A 13,849-nucleotide genomic window follows, 5' to 3' on the forward strand; every position below is an offset into this window, starting at 1 on the left:
TCATGTCTACATAGTTCTCGAACCCGCCGGGTCTGCACACTTAAGGTTCGACGATGTTTTATGCGTATTTGAGTTATATTGTTGGTTACCGAATGTTGTTCGGAGTCCCGTTTGGGATCATGGACGTCACGAGGGTTTCCGGAATGGTCCGGAAACGAAGATTGATATATAGGATGACCTCATTTGGTTACCGGAAGGTTTTTGTGCATTACCGGAAAAGTTTCGGGCTCATCGGTAGTGTACTAGGAGTGCCGGGAGGGGTGCCGGGGACCATCAGGAGGGGTGTCACGCCCCAAGGGGTCTCATGGGCTATGGGAAGAGATAAACCAGCCCCTAGTGGGCTGGAATAAGTTCCCACTAAGGCCCATAAGGTTTGAGAAGGAAAAAACACAAGGTGGAAAGAGTTTCCAAGTGGGAAGGTGGAATCCTACTCCAAGTAGGATTGGAGTAGGACTCCTCCACCTCCAATTTCGGCCAAACCTTTAGGTTTTGAGGCTGCCTCCTCCCCTCCCTCCCTCCTATATATAGTGGGGTTTTAGGGCTGATTTGAGACAACTTTTTCCACGGCAGCCCGACCACATACTTCCACGGTTTTTCCTCTAGATCGCGTTTCTGCGGAGCTCGGGCGGAGCCCTGCTGAGATTAGGTTACCACCAACCTCCGGAGCGCCGTCACGCTGCCGGAGAACTCATCTACCTCTCCGTCTCTCTTGCTGGATCAAGAAGGCCGAGATCATCGTCGAGCTGTACGTGTGCTGAACGCGGAGGTGCCGTCCGTTCGGCACTAGATCGGAGCGGATCGTGGGATGGATCGCGGGACGGTCCGTGGGACGGTTCGCGGGGCGGATCGAGGGACGTGAGGACGTTCCACTACATCAACCGCGTTTCTTAATGCTTCTATTGTGCGATCTACAAGGGTACGTAGATCGGAAATCCCCTCTCGTAGATGGACATCACCATGATAGGTCTTCGTGCGCGTAGGAAATTTTTTGTTTCCCACGCGACGTTCCCCAACACCCCCTGCCTCTGCAACGCTGAGGTGACCCTGGATTGTAAACTGAATGAGTTGTATCTACTCTGGGTAAATTACTATGCCATCTATTGAGTGACTGTGATACAACTGAGTTTTGTTGATGCGCTGCTTGAAGCAAAGTACGAATCTGCTCTAAGCCTCTACCAGCCTCTGAGTTTGAGGCTGAATAGAATCTGCTATCTGATACGTCTCCAACTATCTATAATTTTTTATGGTTCCATGCTATTATCTTGTCAAACTTTGGATGTTTTGTATGCCTTTTACATCTTTTTTGGGACTAACTTATTAACTCAGTGCCAAGTGCCAGTTCACTACAAAGTTCTCCATGATCTTCATGGAGATCTATCCGATGTAATCTTCTTTGGCGGTTTGCTTTCTTGTACTAAGGTTATCACGAGTTTCTGTTTAAGTTTCGTGTTGTGAAGTTTTCAAGTTTTGGGTGAAGTTCTTATGGACAAAGAGATAAAGAGTGGCAAGAGCTCAAGCTTGGGGATGCCCAAGGCACCCCAAGAGATTCAAGGATGCCGTAAAACCCTAAGCTTGGGGATGCCCCGGGAAGGCATCCCCTCTCTCGTCTTCAATCCATCGGTAACGTTACTTGGGGCTATATTTTTATTCACCACATGTTATGTGTTTTTGCTTGGAGCATCTTGTATCGTAGGAGTCTTTTATTTTTGTTGTGTCAAAATCATCCTTGTTGCACACCTAGAGAGAGAGACATGCACACACCGTGATTTTGTCGAGCTTCACTTATATCTTTTGGTAGACAATTCAGCTCACATGTGCTTCACTTATATCTTTTGAGCTAGATACGTTTGCTCTAAGTGCTTCACTTATATATTTTAGAGCACAGCGGTGCGTGGCTTGGTAGTTGATCTATGATTTGAAAGTAGTCTCAAAAGGGGTAGTTATCCAAAGGGATACGAAAACTTCCACCTTCATGTGCATTGAGTAGTTAGAGAAGTTTGATTCATCTCAATTAGTTTTGAGTTGTGGTTATGGTAATTTTGAAGTCATGCTAGTAAGGTGTTGTGGATCTAGAAATACTTGTGTTGAAGTTAGTGATTCCCGTAGCATGCACGTATGGTGAACTGCTATGTGATGAAATATGAGCATGATTAGTATATTGATTGTCATCCTTTGCGTGGCGGTCGGGATCGCGCGATGGTTTATACCTACCAACCCTTCCCCTAGGAGTATGCGTTGAATGCTTTGTTTCGATTACTAATAAAACTTTTGCAACAAGTATATGAGTTCTTCATGACTAATGTTGAGTCCATGGTTTAGATGCACTTTCACCTTCCACCATCAATATCTTCTTAGTGCCGTGCAACTTTCGCTGGTGCACAAAACTCACCATTAGCCTCCCTCAAAACAGCCACCATACGTACCTATTATGGCTTTTTCAAAGTCATTCCGAGATATATTGCCATGCAACTACCACCATGACATGTGGCACCACGTCTACATTGCCATTGCATGATCGTAAGATAGCTAGCATGATGTTTCCATTGATGTCTATGCCATGCTAGATCAGTGCCACGGTACACTACCGAAGGCATTCCATATAGAGTCATAGTTGCTCTAAGTTTTGAGTTGAAAGTGTGATGATCATCATTAATGGAGCATTGTCCCATGTGAGGAAATAAAAGAGGCCAAATAAGCCCACCAAAAAAAGGCCAAAGAGCCCACCAAAAAAAATAAAAAAATGAGAGAAAAAGAGAGAAGGGACAATGCTACCACTTTTTCCACACTTGTGCATATTAAGCACCATGATCTTCATGATTGAGAGTCTCTCGTTTTGTCACCACCATATAGCTAGTGGGAAATTTTCATTATATAACTTGGCTTGTATATTCCAATGATAGGCACCCTCAAAATTGCCTTAGGTCTTCGTGAGCAAGCAAGTTGGATACACACCCACTAGTTTTCTTTAAGAGCTTTCACATACTCGTAGCTCTAGTGCATCATTTGTATGTCAATCCCTACTCATTCACATTGATATCTATTGATGAGCATCTCCACAGCTCATTGATATGCCTAGTTAACGTGATTATCTTCTTCTTTTTTGTCTTGCAACCTCCACCACATTCCACACCATCTATAGTGCTATAACCATGGCTCACGCTCATGTATTGCGTGAGAGTTGAAAAGGTTTGAGAAAGTAAAGGTGTGAAACAATTACTTGGCCAATACCGGGGTTGTGCATGCTTTAAATTCATTGTGCAATGATGATAGAGCATAGCCAGACTATATGCTTTTGTAGGGATAACTTTCTTTTGGCCTTGTTATTTTGAAAGTTCATGATTACCTTGCTAGTTTGCTTGAATTATTATTGTTTCCATGTCAATAGCAAACTATTGTTTTGAATCTAATGGATCTGAACATTCACGTCACATAAGAGGAATTACAAAGGACACCTATGCTAGGTAGCATGAAAGCATCAAAAATTCATTCTTTATCACTTCCCTACTCAAGGACGAGCACGAGTTAAGCTTGGGGATGCTAGATACGTCTCAAACGTATCTATAATTTTTGATGGTTTCACGCTGTTATCTTGTCTTCTTTGGTTGTTTTATGTGCCTTTTATATATTTTTTGGGACTAACTTATTAATTCAGTGCCAAGTGTCAGTTCCTGTTTTTTCCGTGTTTTTGACTCTTTTCAGATCTGATTTTGGAACGGAGTCCAAACGGAAGAAAACCCCGAAATGATTTTTTTCTCGAACGAAAGAAGATCAGGGGGCCTTTGGGCCAAGCCAGGTGGGCTCCACGGAGGTCACAAGCCCCCACTCCGCCACCAGGGGGAGGCGGCGGTGGCAGGGCTTGTGGCCTCCCTGGCCGCCCCCTGACCTAGATCCTTGGCCTATATATTCCCAAATATTCCGCAAAAAAGCATGGGATCCTCGAAAATACTTTTCCGCCGCCGCAAGCTTCCGTTACTGCGAGATCTCATCTGGAGACCCTTCCCGGCGCCCTGCCGGAGGGGACTTTGGAGTTGGAGGGCTTCTTCATCATCATCATCGCCCCTCGAGTGACTCGTGAGTAGTTCACTTCAGACCTACGAGTCCGTAGTTAGTAGCTAGATGGCTTCTTCTCTCTCTTGGATCTTCAATACAAAGTTCTCCATGATCTTCATGGAGATCTATCCGATGTAATCTTCTTTGGCGGTGTGTTTGTCGAGATCCGATGAATTGTGGATTTGTGATCAGATTCTCTATGATATATATTTGAGTCTTTGCTGATTTCTTATATGCATGATTTGATATCCTTGTAAGTCTCTCTGAGTCTTGGGTTTTGTTTGGCCAACTAGATCTATGATTCTTGCAATGGGAGAAGTGCTTGGTTTTGGGTTCTACCATGTGGTGACCTTTCCCAGTGACAGTAGGGGCAGCAAGGCACACATCAAGTAGTTGCCATCAAGGGTAAAAAGATGGGTTTTTATCATTGGTTTCAGATTATCCCTCTACATCATGTCATCTTCCTTAAGGCGTTACTCTGTTCTTATGGACTTAATAAACTAGATGCATGCTGGATAGCGGTCGACGTGTCGAGTAATAGTAGTAGATGCAGAAAGTATCGGTCTACTTGTTTTGGACGTGATGCCTATAGATATAATCATTGCATAGATATCGTCACGACTTTGCGCGGTTCTATCAATTGCTCGACAGTAATTTGTTCACCCACCGTCTACTTGCTTTCATGAGAGAAGCCACTAGTAAACACTACGGCCCCTGGGTCTATTCACATCCATCGTTTACACCTCCGCTTTTACTTTGCTTTGTTACTTTTTTGCTTTCAGTTCTCACTTGGCAAACAATCTATAAGGGATTGACAACCCCTTCATAGCGTTGGGAGCAAGTTTTTGTGTTTGTGCAGGATCTTGAGATACTCCGCCATCGGATTGATACCTTGGTTCTCAAACTGAGCGAAATACTTACCGTCGTTGTGCTACATCACCCTTTCCGCTTCAAGGGAACACCAACGCAAGGCTCCAAGGCCACGGGGGAAATCCTTTGCATACTTTCCTAGGAAGTCCCTTAAGGCGTAGCCGCAGCTGAAGGATTCCTGATGCCGTTGACACACCTGTTTCTGGTGCCATTGGAAGGTCTTTTGTGCATTAGCATAGCTGACATCAGTGTCCAAACGGAATAAAACTTCCGAAAAGATTTTTTCCTGAACAGAAGATACGCAGCAGACTTGAGAACCAAGGAAGCGGCCTGCAGGGGACCCCACAAGCCCCCTAGGCATGGCCAGGGGGCCCCGCCTAGCAGGCTTGTGGGCCCCTTGTGGCTCATCTGCCCTACCTCTTCCGCCTATAAATTCAGAAAAATTCCAAAACTGACGAGTGATACGTCTCCAACGTATCTATAATTTTTTATGGTTTCATGCTATTATCTTGTCAAACTTTGGATATTTTGTATGCCTTTTACATATTTTTTGGGACTAACCTATTAAATCAGTGCCAAGTGTCAGTTCCTGTTTTTTCCATGTTTTTGACCCCTTTCAGAGGAGGATTTTGAACGGAGTCCAAACGGAATGAAACTACCAAACAGATTGTTTCCAAAACAGAAAAAGATCGGGAAGCCGGAGAATCAGGGTAGGGGGCCTGCAGGGACCCCACAAGCCCTCATGGCGCGGCCAGGGGGGCCCGCGCCACCCTGGCTTGTGGGCTCCCTGGGCCACCTCTGCCCTAGGTTTTGCGCCTATATATTCCCTAAAATTCCAGAAAAAATCAGGAGATCATTGAAAATACTTTTCCACCGCCGCAAGCTTCTGTCTCCGCAAGATCCCATCTAGGCACGTTCTGGTGCCCTTCCGGAGGGGGGATTCGGATACGGAGGGCTTCTTCATCAACACCATGACCTCTTCGATGATGCGTGAGTAGTTCACCATAGACCTACAGGTCCATAGCTGGTAGCTAGATGGCTTCTTCTCTCTCTTGGATCTTCAATACAAAGTTCTCCATGATCTTCATGGAGATCTATCCGATGTAATCTTCTTTTGCGGTGTGTTTGTCGAGATCCGATGAATTGTGGATTTATGATCAGATTATCTATGAATCTTATTTGAGTTTCTTCTGATCTCTCTTATGCATGATTTCATATCCTTGTAATTCTCTTCGAGTTGTGGGTTTTGTCTGGCCAACTAGATCTATGATTCTTGCAATGGGAGAAGTGCTTGGTTTTGGGTTCATACCGTGCGGTGACCTCACCCAGTGATAGAAGGGGTAGCGAGGCACGCATCGTGTTGTTGCCATCAGGGTAAAAAGATGGGGTTTTCATCATTGGTTTGAGATTATCCCTCTACATCATGTCATCTTGCTTAAGGCGTTACTCTGTTCGTCATGAACTCGATACACTAGATGCATGCTGGATAGCGGTCGATGTGTGGAGTAATAGTAGTAGATGCAGAAAGTATCGGTCTACTTGTCTCGGACATGATGCCTATATGTATGATCATTGCCATAGATATCGTCATGAGTTTGCGCGGTTCTATCAATTGCTCGACAATAATTTGTTCACCCACCGTAATACTTGCTATTTTGAGAGAAGCCTCTAGTGAACACTATGGCCCCCGGGTCTACTCCACACCATATTTTCAGCCTTACACTTTTTACTTCGTTGCACTTTCCGGCTTCAGATCTCACTTTGCAATCAATCTTGAAGGGATTGACAACCCCTTTAAAGCGTTGGGTGCAAGCTCTTTTGTGTTTGTGCAGGTACTCTCGACTTGACGAGATTCTCCTACTGGATTGATACCTTGATTCTCAAACTGAGGGAAATACATACTGCTCCTGTGCTGCATCACCCTTTCCTCTTCAAGGAAAAAACCAATGCAAGCAAGTATCAGTCAACATGTCAATTTTTGGCGTTGTTGTTTGAGAAGTAGCAATGAGGAGATCCACGAAAATGCTTTTCCGCCGCCGCAAGCTTCTGTCTCCGCAAGATCCCATCTGGGGCACGTTGTGGTGCCTTGCCGGAGGGGGGATTCAGATACGGAGGGCTTCTTCATCAACACCATGATCTCTCCGATGATGTGTGAGTAGTTCACCATAGACCTTTCGGTCCATAGCTAGTAGCTAGATGGCTTCTTCTCTCTCTTGGATCTTCAATACAATGTTCTTCAAGATCTTCATGGAGATCTATCCGATGTAATCTTCTTTTGCGGTGTGTTTGTCGAGATCCGATGAATTGTGGATTTATGATCAAATTATCTATGAATCTTATTGGAGTTTCTTCTGATCTCTTATATGCATGATTTCATATCCTTGTAATTCTCTTCGAGTTGTGGGTTTTGTTTGGCTAACTTGATCTATGATTCTTGCAATGGGAGAAGTGCTTGGTTTTGGGTTCATACCGTGCGGTGACCTCTCCCAGTGACAGAAGGGGAAGCGAGGCCCGCATCGTGTTGTTGCCATCAAGGGTAAAAAGATGGGGTTTTCATCATTTGTTTGAGATTATCCCTCTACATCATGTCATCTTGCTTAAGGCGTTACTCTGTTCGTCATGAACTCAATACACTAGATGCATGCTGGATAGCGGTCGATGTGTGGAGTAATAGTAGTAGATGCAGAAAGTATCGGTCTACTTGTCTCGGACGTGATGCCTATAGGTATGATCATTGCCTTAGTTATCGTCATGACTTTGCGCGGTTCTATCAATTGCTCGGCAGTAATTTGTTCACCCACTGTATTATTTGCTATTTTGAGAGAAGCCTCTAGTGAACACTATGGCCCCCGGGTCTACTTCACACCATATTTTCAGCCTTACAATTTTACTTTGTTGCACTTTCCACCTTCACATCTCACTTTGCAATCAATCTTGAAGTGATTGACAACCCCATTATAGCGTTGGGTGCAAGCTCTTTTGTGTTTGCGCAGGTACTCTGGACTTGGCGCGATTCTCCTACTGGATTGATACCTTGGTTCTCAAACTGAGGGAAATACTTACTGCTCCTGTGCTGCATCGCCCTTTCCTCTTCAAAAGAAAAACCAATGCAAGCTCAAGAGGCAGCAGAAGGATTTCTGCCGCCGTAGCAGAAGAATTTCTGGCGCCGTTGTCACGTAGTATCAAGTAAAGAACTCATCCAAGTAAGTGTCGCAAACTCATCTCTTGAATTTACTTTTTTGCCTCTCGTTTTCCTCTCCCCCACTTCTGAAAAACAAAAATTTACAAAAATATTTGCCTTTTTCACTTGCTTTCCTTTGCTTGTGTGCTATGTGCCTTCAATATGCTTGCATCTTCGCTTGCTGAAAATATAGTGATATGGATCCTCACCCACTTGCTAATCTCTATAAGAGATCCAATTATGTTGAACCATTTGCTAGTGAGTTGAGTGCACTTGACTTTCTCTATGGAGTTTTGCTTGAGATGCGTGAATCTGAAAGTCGTGATGAAGAAATTTATGAAGTGATTCACGAGGGCTCCTTGAATGAAAAGCATGATTGCAATGGTTTCACTATAAATCCTATTGGTGTCAATCATGCTAAAAATATGCAAAACCCTGAGCTTGGGGATGCTAGTTTTGCTTTGTCCACTACTTGTTGCAATGATCATGACTGGGGTAATGATTTTTCTTATGATCTTGAAAATTTGTTTAAGCCTCATGATGATTATGATATTTGCAATGATATTGAAAGTGGGATTGGAGAAGTCATGACTTCAATTGATGATAATCCCACTATTTTGGAAGAGCGTCAACTTTGCATGCATGCGGATCATGAAAAGAATATCCTATGTGATAGCTATATTGTTGAATTTGATTATGATACCACATGCAATTGTTATGAGAGAGGAAAATATTATGGTAGAAACTTTCATGTTACTAAATCACCTCTCGTTATGTTGAGATTGCTATTGTCTCTTTCTTCTTCCTTGCATATGGTAACTATTGGTTGTCTTGACAATTTGTTTTCCTATAAAATGCCTATGCATAAGAAGTATGTTAGACTTAGATGTGATTTTCACATGTTTTATGATGCTCTCGTTGTGCTTCAATTCTTGTCTTTTGTGTGAGCGTCATTGAATTATCAATGCCTAGCTAAAAGGCTTTAAAGAAAACCGCTTGTTGGGAGGCAACCCAATGAATTTATCTTTTTCTTTATTTATTTTTGCGTCCACACTATCATAATTCTGTTATGATTGTGTATTTTTTGTTTCTTTTTGTGTTTGAGCCAAGCAAAATATTTATGACTAGTCTTGGTGATGGTTGTTTGATCCTGCTGGAAAAAGACAGAAACTTTTCGCTAACGAGATTATTTTTCATTTTTATTCAGAAATAGATATTGAGTTGATTATTTTTGCTGCTGGTTTATATGCCTATTACCCATGCAGTAATAATTTTTCAGAAATTTTGAGGTGCCAGAAGTATACAAAGTATAGATATTTCTACAGACTGGTCTGTTTTTGACAGATTCTGTTTTTGTTGAGTTGGTTGCTTGTTTTGATGAAACTATGGATAGTATCGGGGGGTACTAGCCATGGAAAAGTGAGAATACAGTAATCTAACAGCAATATGAATAGAAATCAAGCTTTCTACAGTACCTAAAGAGGTGGTAGTTTGTTTTCTTGTGCTAATGATATCACGAGTTTCTGTTTAAGTTTTGTGTTGTGAAGTTTTCAAGTTTTGGGTGATGTTCTCATGGACAAAGGGATAAATAGTGTAAAGATCTCAAGCTTGGGGATGCCCAAGGAATACCAAGCCAAATTCAAGGACACAAAAAAGCCTAAGCTTGGGGATGCCCCGGGAAGGCATCCCCTCTTTCGTCTTCAATCCATCGGCAACATTACTTGGAGCTATATTTTTATTCACCACATGATATGTGTTTTGCTTGGAGCATCTAGCATCGTAGGAGTCTTTTATTTTTGTTGTGTCTCAATCATCCTTGATGCACAACTTTTTATAGATACATGCACTCATCGTGAATTTGCTAGAATGCTCATTGTGCTTCACTTATATCTTTTGAGCTAGACCATTTTGCTCTATGTGCTTCACTTAGATCTTTTAGAGCACGGTGGTGCGTGACTTGGTAGTTGGTTTGTGCTATGAAAGTAGTCCCAAAGGTGATAGATACCCAAAGAGGATACAAAAACTTCCATCTTCGTATGCATTGAGTAGAAACAAAAATTTGATTCCTCTCAATTAGTTTTGAGACGTGGATTTGGTAATATTAAGAGTTATGTTAGTAGGGTGTTGTGAATATAGAAATACTTGTTTTGAAGTTAGTGATTCCCGTAACATGCACGTATGGTGAACCGCTATGTTAGGAAGTCGGAGCATAATGGATCTATTGATTGTCATACTTTGTGTTGCGGTCGGGATCACGCGATGGTTAACACCTACCAACCCCTCCCCTAGGAGTATGCGTTTAGCACTTTGTTTCGATTACTAATAAAAACTTTCACAACAAGTATGTGAGTTCTTCATGACTAATGTGAGTCCATGGTATAGATGCACTTTCACCTTCCACCATTGCTAGCCTCTCTAGTACCGCACAATTTTTGCCGGTGCACAAACCCACCATATGTCTTCCACAAAACAGCCACCATACCTACCTACTATGGCATTTTCATAGCCATTCCGAGATATATTGCCATGCAACTCCCACCGTTCCATCTCATGACTTGTGCCATCACTCTCATATTTCCATTGCATGATCTTAAGATAGCTAGCGAGATGTTTCAACGGCATACGCCAAGCTAGATCGTTGCACATCCCGGTACACTGCCGGAGGCATTTCCTATAGAGTCATCATCGTTCTAAGCTTTGAGCTTTGAGTAAATAAAAGTGTGATGATCATCATTATTAGAGCATTGTCCCATGTGAGCAAATAAAAAAAAGAGGCCAAAGTTTCCCACAAAAAAGAGAGAAAAAAAGAGGCCAAAGTTTCCCACAAAAAAGAGAGAAAAAAAGAGGCCCAAGAGCCCATATAAAAAAAGAGAAAAAGAAAGAAGGGACAATGCTACTATCTTTTTCCACACTTGTGCTTCATAATAGCACCATGTTCTTCATGATTGAGAGCCTCTTGTTTTATCACCACCATATTCTAGTAGGAATTTTCATTATATAACTTGGCTTGTATATTCCAAGGATGGGCTTCCTCAAATTGCCCTATGTCTTCGTGAGCAAGCAAGTTGGATGCACACCCACTAGTTCTCCTTTTGAGCTTTCACATACTTATACCTCTAGTGCATCCTTTGTATGGCAATCCCTACTCATTCACATTGATATCTATTATTGGGCATCTCCATAGCCCTTTAATACGCCGAGTCAATGTGACCATCTCCTCCTTTTTTGTCTCACAACCACCACCACACTCTATTCCACCTATAGTGCTATATCCATGGCTCACGCTCATGTATTGCGTGATAGTTGAAAAAGGTTTGAGAAAGTAAGAGTGCGAAAACAATTACTTGGCCAATACCGGGGTTGTGTATGATTTAAATTAGTTGTGTGGGGATGATGGAGCATAGCCAGACTATATGATTTTGTAGGGATAACTTTCTTTGGCCTTGTTATTTCAAAAGTTCATGATTACCTTGCTAGTTTGCTTGAAGTATTATTGTTTTCATGTCAATAGCAAACTATTGTTTTGAATCTTACGGATCTGAACATTCATGTCACATGAAAGAAGTTACAAAGGACAACTATGCTAGGTAGCATTCCACAACAAAAATTCAGTCTTTATCACTTCCCTACTCGAGGACGAGCAGGAGTTAAGCTTGGGGATGCTTGATACGTCTCCAACGTATCTATAATTTTTGATGGTTCCATGCTATTATCTTGTCAAACTTTGGATGTTTTGTATGCCTTTTATATCTTTTTTGAAACTAACTTATTAACTGAGTGCCAAGTGCCAGTTCCTGTTTTTTCCATGTTTTTGACCCTTTTCAGAGGAGGATTCTTGACGGTGTCCAAACGGAATAAAACTTCCGAAAAGATTTTTTCCGGAACAGAAGATACGGATGAGACTTGAGAACCAAGGCAGGGGCCTGCAGGGGACCCCACAAGCCCCCTAGGCGCGGCCAGTGGGGCCGCGCCTAGCAGGCTTGTGGGGCCCATGTGGCTCGTCTTCCGTACCTCTTCCGCCTATAAATTCAGAAAAATTCCAAAACTGACGAGGAGATCCACGAAAATACTTTTCCGCCACCGCAAGCTTCTGTCTCCGCAAGATCCCATGTGGGCCATGTTCTGGTGCCCTGCCGGAGGGGGATTCGGATACGGAGGGCTTCTTCATCAACACCATGATCTCTCCGATGATGCGTGAGTAGTTCATCATAGACCTTTGGGTCCATAGCTAGTAGCTAGATGGCTTCTTATCTCTCTTGGATCTTCAATACAAAGTTCTTCATGATCTTCATGGAGATCTATCCGATGTAATCTTATTTTGCGGTGTGTTTGTCGAGATCCGATGAATTGTGGATTAATGATCAGATTCTCTATGAATCTTATTTGAGTTTCTTCTGATCTCTTATATGCATGATTTCATATCCTTGTAATTCTCTTCGAGTTGTGGGTTTTGTTTGGCCAACTTGATCTATGATTCTTGCAATGGGAGAAGTGCTTGGTTTTGGGTTCATACCGTGCGGTGACCTCTCCCAGTGACAGAAGAGGCAGCGAGGCACGCATCGTGTTGTTGCCATCAAGGGTAAAAAGATGGGGTTTTCATCATTGGTTTGAGTTTATCCCTCTACATCATGTCATCTTGCTTAAGGCGTTACTCTGTTCGTCATGAACTCGATACACTAGATGCATGCTGGATAGCGGTCGATGTGTGTAGTAATAGTAGTAGATGCAGAAAGTATCGGTCTACTTGTCCCGGACGTGATGCCTATATGTATGATCACTGCCTTAGATATCGTCATGACTTTGCGCGGTTCTATCAATTGCTCGACAGTAATTTGTTCACCCACCTTATTATTTGCTATTTTGAGAGAAGCCTCTAGTGACACTATGGCCCGCGGGTCTACTTCACACCATATTTTCAGCCTTACAATTTTACTTCGTTGCACTTTCCGCCTTCAGATCCCACTTTGCAATCAATCTTGAAGGGATTGACAACCCCTTTATAGCGTTGGGTGCAAGCTCTTTTGTGTTTGTGCAGGTACTCTGGATTTGGCGCGATTCTCCTACTCGATTGATACCTTGGTTCTCAAACTGAGGGAAATACTTACTGCTCCTGTGCTGCATTGCCCTTTCCTCTTCAAGGGAAAAACCAACGCAAGCTCAAGAGGCAGCACAAGGATTTCTGCCGCCGTAGCACTATCTTTGCGATAGCTACAACATTTAGTGCCGGAGTACGAAATACCTCGATGTTGTTCCGTGGTCAACTCGAAAAGAGTTGTCGCTGATGCCGACTGGAAACCGGAGGACGTTGACGGGTGTGTCCACTCAACGGCTCTGCAGCCTCACGTTTGCCGCGACCGGACCCAGGCGGGCTCTCCATAGAACCCGCCATGAAGACCTCCGTTGTAGGATTGTAGCTCTCGCACTCAGAAGGAACATCTGACGCCAATTCGATCGCGCCTCGAAGATGTTCGGCGGGCTCGATTGCCGCAATCTGCGGAGATGACGCCTATGTTGGGTAACATAGTAATTTCAAAAAAAATCCTATGTCATACCAAGGATCTATCTAGGGGAAACCAACGACGAGCAAAGGGGTAGAGCATCTTCATACCTTTGAAGATCGCTAAGTGGAAGTGTTGCTAGAACGCGGTTGATGGAGTCGTACTCGTCGCGATTCAGATCTCGGTGGATTCCGATCTAAGCACCGAACAACGGCGCCTCCGTGTTCAACACACGTGCAGCCCGGTGACG

Source organism: Hordeum vulgare, chromosome 2H (assembly GCF_904849725.1).
Source record: "Hordeum vulgare subsp. vulgare chromosome 2H, MorexV3_pseudomolecules_assembly, whole genome shotgun sequence".
In the NCBI taxonomy this organism is placed as follows: domain Eukaryota; kingdom Viridiplantae; phylum Streptophyta; class Magnoliopsida; order Poales; family Poaceae; genus Hordeum; species Hordeum vulgare.